Here is a 6,995-nt window from a genome sequence, read left to right as displayed (position 1 = left end):
AGGACTGAGAGGGCAGCCCAGGGTCAGGGGGTCAGGACTGAGAGGGCAGCCCAGGGTCAGAGGTCAGCACTGGGAGGGCAGCCCAGGGTCAGGGGGTCAGGACTGAGAGGGCAGCCCAGGGTCAGAGGTCAGCACTGGGAGGGCAGCCCAGGGTCAGGGGGTCAGGACTGAGAGGGCAGCCCAGGGTCAGGGGGTCAGGACTGAGAGGGCAGCCCAGGATCAGGGGTCAGCTCTGGGAGGGCATCCCAGGGTCAGGGGGTCAGGACTGAGAAGGCAGCCCAGGGTCAGGGGTCAGCACTGGGAGGGCAGCCCATGGTCAGGGGGTCAGGACTGAGAGGGCAGCCCAGGGTCAGAGGTCAGCACTGGGAGGGCAGCCCAGGGTCAGGGGGTCAGGACTGAGAGGGCAGCCCAGGGTCAGGGGGTCAGGACTGAGAGGGCAGCCCAGGGACACATCAGATCGATTGGAACCAGGGAACTTAGAGCGGAGGACACGGACGCTAGGTTCCGGAGGAGAAACAGTTGTGCCTCTGCCCCCACCTTCTCCCCATAAAGTGACTTTAAAACGCTGAACGTTATTTCTCACCCATCGAATGTCCATGTTAGCCCACCCCTCTCCCCCGAGTACATTCCCTCCCCCTGCGCCCCAGATCACAACAACTCGCTGTGTAAATAAAAAACAAATTCTCCTCATCTCCCCCTCTGGTTCTTTCCCCGATTCTCTTCAATCTGTGTCCCCCTCTGGTTACCGACCCTCCTGCCCAGTGGAAACAGTTTCTCCTTATTGACTCTGTCCGAATCCCCCTTCCTGATTTTGAACATCTCGATTCAATCTCCCCCTTAACCTTCTCCGCTCTAAGGAGAACAATCCCAGCTTCTCCCAGTCTCTCCACACGAACTGAAATCCCTCATCCCTGGTCCCATTCGGGGTAAATCTCCCTCCGCTCCCTCTCCCTTGACATCCTTCCTAAAATGTTTAAGAAGGAGAGGGGAGCTTCGTATCAAACTACCCGCAAATAATAGCAGAACATCGACTCTGTATCAATAATATCTTTTACTGAAATAATATTCTGTCTGTTACTTCTAAGTGGCCATTTTGAGATGCCCAGGCGGCCATTTTGTGACCGTCGGGCGGCCATTTTGTGACCGCCGGGCGGCCATTTTGTGACCGCCAGGCGGCCATCTTTGGGGCCCAGCGCCCGCGGTTTTCAGAAGCACTTGTGGTGGATGATGCAGGGCCCCAGCTCGTCGTACTGCTGCCGCTGGACCCAGAGAGACTGGAAGGAGTTGAGGGAGGCCATGATGGAGCCCCCGAGCCAGGCCGAGATCCCGCGGTGCGGCGCCGCCGTCACCTCCACCCGCCGGGCCCCCTTGCCGCTCAGCTTCTGCAGCTCGGCGCCCAGGCGGGGGGCGAAGCCGGGAAGCAGCGAGGTGCCCCCGCAGACCACCACGTTGTCCACGAACCGGCCCCGGTACTCCTCGCAGCAGGCCTGAAGGCTCTTGAAGGCCAGGATGTGGAGGCCGGGGTCCCGGAGGCCCACGAGGGGAGGCCTGAACAGAGCCTCGGGGCACCGGTACCTCTGGCTCCTCAGGGTGACCAGGCAGCCGTCGGGGAGCCGGTAGCGAGCCGTGTAGTCCCGCTCGTCGCAGAGGGTCTCCTCCTGGTAGTCCTGCGCCATGTAGCAGCATTCCTCCTTGATGTGCTTCACCAGGTGCGTCTCCTTCCAGCCGAAGAGGTAGCCGGAGTCCCTCAGGAGCCTCCGTAGGTACATGGTGAGGAGGAGGCCGGCCACCCGGAGGCGGTAGGTGGCGTTCGGCAGCAGGAGGCCGTCGTCGACCAGCGAGACGGAGGAGTAGGCCTCACCCGCCTCGACGACCATCCCCGAGGTGCGGCCCACCGAGTAGAGGGACAGCAGGGGCTGGGGGGCCGCGTAGAAGGCCGGCACGCCCAGGCCCTCGAACAGGATCTCGGCCCACCGCTCCCGGTGGGCCTTCGGGGTCAGCAGGGGCTCGGCCAGCAGCACCCCGTGCTCCCGGGGGTCCACCCGGAGGGCCCGGCACAGCAGGCGGCGCCACAGCCTCTCCAGGGACCCCCAGTCGGCCGGGCCGGGTCCCGCCGGGGAGTCCGCCAGGGCCCGGGGGCTCCCCTCCCCGGTGAAGCCGGCCTTGGCGCAGCTGCTGCCGGTGTCCAGGACCACGCCCGGGGTCCGGCGGGCCCAGGCGGCGCCCCTGCCCTCCAGCGCGGGGTCCGGCCTCCTCATGGGCGCCTCGAGGGGGGCAGAGCGGAGGGGAACGTGGAGGAGGGGGACGTCTCAAGCCAGGCAGCCGGACCCCCTTCACGGAGACAAGTCAAAAAACAAAAGATAAGCGCCCCCCACCCCCCCACTCCCCCAACCCCCATCCCCTCCCCCACCAACAACCCCCAACCCCCTCCCCCAACACACAACAATCCACCGCCGACATCACAAGGCCGCCAATGTGACATCACCCGGGGGCGAGGGGGGGGCTATAGTAACACCACGGCAACAGGCGTCATGGTGACCAGATATCGCGAGAGGGGGGAGGGGGGAGGAAGAGGGGGGAGGGGGGAAGAGGGGGAAGGGGGGAGGGGGGGGAAGAGGGGGAGGGGGAAGAGGGGGGGAAGGGGGAGGGGGGAAGAGGGGAGGGGGAGGAGGGGGGAAATGGGGGGAGGGGGAGGGGGGAAGTGGGGGGGGAGGGGGGCGGAGTCTGTTCTATAGCAGAACCGACCAACATGACACGGACCCGAAACGCACCCATCAAGACCTCCATCTTGGTGGTGGGGGTTGTGGGGGGTGGGCTGGGAGGGGGGAAGTGGGGGAGGGAGGCAGGATTTTCGGGGGCAACTGTTGGCCCCTTTTGAAAAGCCCCTCTTACTTACACCCGGGGGCTTGTGCCAAAATTGGGAGAGCAACAGCCCGACGTAGTCATCCTCACAGAATCATACCTTACAGATAACGTCCCAGACACCAGCATCACCACCACTGGGTATGTCCTGTCCCACCGGCAGGACAGGCCCAGCAGAGGTGGTGGCACAGGGGTATAGAGTCGGGAGGGAGTTTCCCTGGGAGTCCTCAACATCGACTCCGGACCCCATGAAGTCTCAAGGCATCAGGTCAAACATGGGCAAGGAAACCTCCTGCTGATTACCACGTACCGCCCTCCCTCAGCTGAGGAATCCGTGCCCCTCCATGTTGAACATCACTTGGAGGAAGCACTGAGGGTGGTAAGGGCACAGAATGTACTCTGGGTGGGGGACTTCAATGTCCATCACCAAGAGTGGCTCAGTAGCACCACTACTGACCGAGCTGGCCGAGTCCTAAAGGACATAGCTGCTAGACTGGGTCTGCGGCAGGTGGTGAGGGAACCAACAAGAGGGAAAAACATACTTGACCCCATCCTCACCAACCTGCCTGCTGCAGATGCATCTGTCCATGACAGTATCGGTAGGAGTGACCACCGCACAGTCCTTGTGGAGACAAAGTCCCATCTTCACATTGAGGATACCCTCCATCGTGTTGTGTGGCACTACCACCGTGCTAAATGGGATAGATTTCAAACAGATCTAGCAACTCAAGACTGGGCATCCATGAGGCGCTGTGGGCCATCAGCAGCAGCAGAATTGTACTCGAACACAATCTGTAACCTCATGGCCCGGCATATCCCCCACTCTACCATTACCATCAAGCCAGGGGATCAACCCTGGTTCAATGAAGAGTGCAGGAGGGCATGCCAGGAGCAGCACCAGGCATACCTAAAAATGAGGTGTCAACCTGGTGAAGCTATAACACAGGACTACTTGTGTGTCAAACAGCATAAGCAGCAAGTGATAGACAGAGCTAAGCGATCCCACAACCAACGGACCAAATCTAAGCTCTGCAGTCCTGCCACATCCAGTTGTGAATGGTGTTGGACAATTAAACAACTCGCTGGAGGAGGAGGCTCCACAAATATCCCCATCCTCAATGATGGAGGAGCCCAGCACATCAGTGCACAAGATAAGGCTGAAGCATTTGCTACAATCTTCAGCCAGAAGTGCCGAGTGGATGATCCATCTCAGCCTCCTCCGGAGGTCCCCAGCATCACAGATGCCAGTCTTCAGCCAATTCGATTCACTCCACGTGATATCAAGAAACGGCTGAAGGCACGGGATACTGCAAAGGCTCTGGGCCCTGACAATATTCCGGCAATAGTACTGAAGACTTGTGCTCCAGAACTTGCCGCGCCCCTATCCAAGCTGTTCCAGTACAGCTACAACACTGGCATCTACCCGGCTATGTGGAAAATTGCCCAGGTATGTCCTGTACACAAGAAGCAGGACAAATCCAACCCGGCCAATTACCGCCCCATCAGTCTACTCTCCATCATCAGTAAAGTGATGGAAGGGGTCATCAACAGTGCTATCAAGCGGCACTTGCTTAGCAATAACCTGCTCACCACACCCAGTTTGGGTTCCGCCAGGGCCACTCAGCTCCTGACCTCATTACAGCCTTGGCTCAAACATGGACAAAAGAGCTGAACTCCCGAGGTGAGGTGAGAGTGACTGCCCTTGACATCAAGGCAGCATTTGACCGAGTGTGGCATCAAGGAGCCCAAGCAAAACTGGAGTCAATGGGAATCAGGGGGAAAACTCTCCGCTGGTTGGAGTCATACCCAGCACAAAGGAAGATGGTTGTGGTTGTTGGAGGTCAGTCATCTCAGCTCCAGGACATCACTGCAGGAGTTCCTCAGGGTAGTGTCCTCGGCCCAACCATCTTCAGCTGCTTCACCAATGACCTTCCTTCCATCATAAGGTCAGAAGTGGGGATGTTCGCGGATGATTGCACAATGTTCAGCACCATTCGCAACTCCTCAGATACTGAAGCAGTCCATGTCCAAATGCAGCAAGACCTGGACAATATCCAGGCTTGGGCTGACAAGTGGCAAGTTAAATTCGCGCCACACAAGTGCCAGGCAATGACCATCTCCAACCAGAGAGAATCTACCCATCGCCCCTTGATGTTCAATGGCATTACCATCACTGAATCCCCCCACTATCAACATCCTGGGGGTTACCGTTGACCAGAAACTGAACTGGACCAGCCACATAAATACTGTGGCTACAAGAGCAGGTCAGAGGCTGGGAATCCTGCGGAGAGTAACTCACCTCCTGACTCCCCAAAGCCTGTCCACCATCTACAAGGCACAAGTCAGGAGTGGGATGGAATATCCCCAGTTGCCTGGATGAGTGCAGCTCCCACAACACTCAAGAAGCTCGACACCATCCAGGACAAAGCAGCCCCGCTTGATCGGCACCACATCCACAAACATTCACTCCCTCCACCACCGACGCACAGTAGCAGCAGTGTGTGTACCATCTACAAGATGCACTGCAGCAACTCACCAAGGCTCCTTAGGCAGCACCGTCCAAACCCACGACCTCTACCATCTAGAAGGACAAGGGCAGAAGACACATGGGGAACACCACCACCTGGAAGTTCCCCTCCAAGCCACACACCATCCTGACTTGGAAATATATCGGCCGTTCCTTCACTGTGGCTGGGTCCAAATCCTGGAACTACCTCCCTAACAGCACGGTAGGTGTACCTACACAACAGGGACTGCAGCGGCTCAAGAAGGCAGCTCACCACCACCTTCACAAGGGGCAAATAGGGAAGGGCAATAAATGATGAGCCATCCAGAGACACCCCAATACAATGCAATGAAAAAATCAAAGTCCTCAGGAGCAGTTCCACATCGAGCCACAGAGAGACAGCATCACATAAAGAAATAGACCGAACGCATCATGGAAACAATGCCCAAAAACACAACAACCAACATGCAGCAGAGGGTAACATCTAAACCAAATCCTCTATCTAACACTCTGATATCCCACACCCCTCACAATAACACTCTGATATACCCCACACCCCTCACTATAACACTCTGATATACTCCACACCCCTCACTGTAATACTCTGATATATCCCACAACCCTCACTGTAACACTCTGATATATCCCACACACCTCACTGTAACACTCTGATATATCCCACACCCCTCACTGTAACACTGTGATATATCCCACACCCCTCACTGTAACACTCTGATATACCCCACACCCCTCACTGTAACACTCTGATATATCCCACACCCCTCACTGTAACACTCTGATATATCCCACACCCCTCACTGTAACACTCTGATATATCCCACACCCCTCACTGTAACACTCTGATACACCCCACCCCCCTCACTGTAACACTCTGATATACCCCACACCCCTCACTGTAACACTCTGATATATCCCACACCCCTGACTGTAACACTCTGATATACCCCACATCCCTCACTGTAACACTCTGATATATCCCACACTCCTCACTGTAACACTCTGATATACCCCACACCCCTCACTGAAAGACTCTGATATATCCCACACCCCTGACTGTAACACTCTGATATACCCCACATCCCTCACTGTAACACTCTGATATATCCCACACTCCTCACTGTAACACTCTGATATACCCCACACCCCTCACTGAAAGACTCTGATATATCCCACACCCCTCACTGTAACACTCTGATATGTCCCACACCACTCACTGTAACACTCTGATATATCCCACACCCCTCACTGTAACACTCTGATATATCCCACACCCCTCACTGTAACACTCTGATACACCCCACCCCCCTCACTGTAACACTCTGATATACCCCACACCCCTCACTGTAACACTCTGATATGTCCCACACCCCTCACTGTAACACTCTGATATATCCCACACCCCTCACTGAAAGACTCTGATATATCCCACACCCCTCACTGTAACACTCTGATATGTCCCACACCCCTCACTGTAACACTCTGATATATCCCACACCCCTCACTGTAACACTCTGATATATCCCACACCACTCACTGTAACACTCTGATATATCCCACACCACACACTGTAACACTCTGATAGATCCCACACCCCTCACTGTAACAC

The 6,995-nt window shown here is 56.7% G+C and overlaps 1 pseudogene; it reads right to left on the bottom strand.

Annotated features, from left to right (window-relative positions):
- Positions 1 to 1,205: 1,205 nt before the first annotated feature.
- LOC144673870 (uncharacterized) lies at positions 1,206 to 2,258 on the bottom strand (annotated as a pseudogene).
- Between the last annotated feature and the right edge of the window lie 4,737 nt (positions 2,259 to 6,995).

The sequence above is a fragment of the Cetorhinus maximus genome, unplaced genomic scaffold, assembly GCF_964194155.1.
Source record: "Cetorhinus maximus unplaced genomic scaffold, sCetMax3.hap1.1 HAP1_SCAFFOLD_499, whole genome shotgun sequence".
Taxonomy (NCBI): domain Eukaryota; kingdom Metazoa; phylum Chordata; class Chondrichthyes; order Lamniformes; family Cetorhinidae; genus Cetorhinus; species Cetorhinus maximus.
Note: the sequence above shows the minus strand (reverse complement) of the source record. Positions and strands in the feature narration are given on the sequence as shown.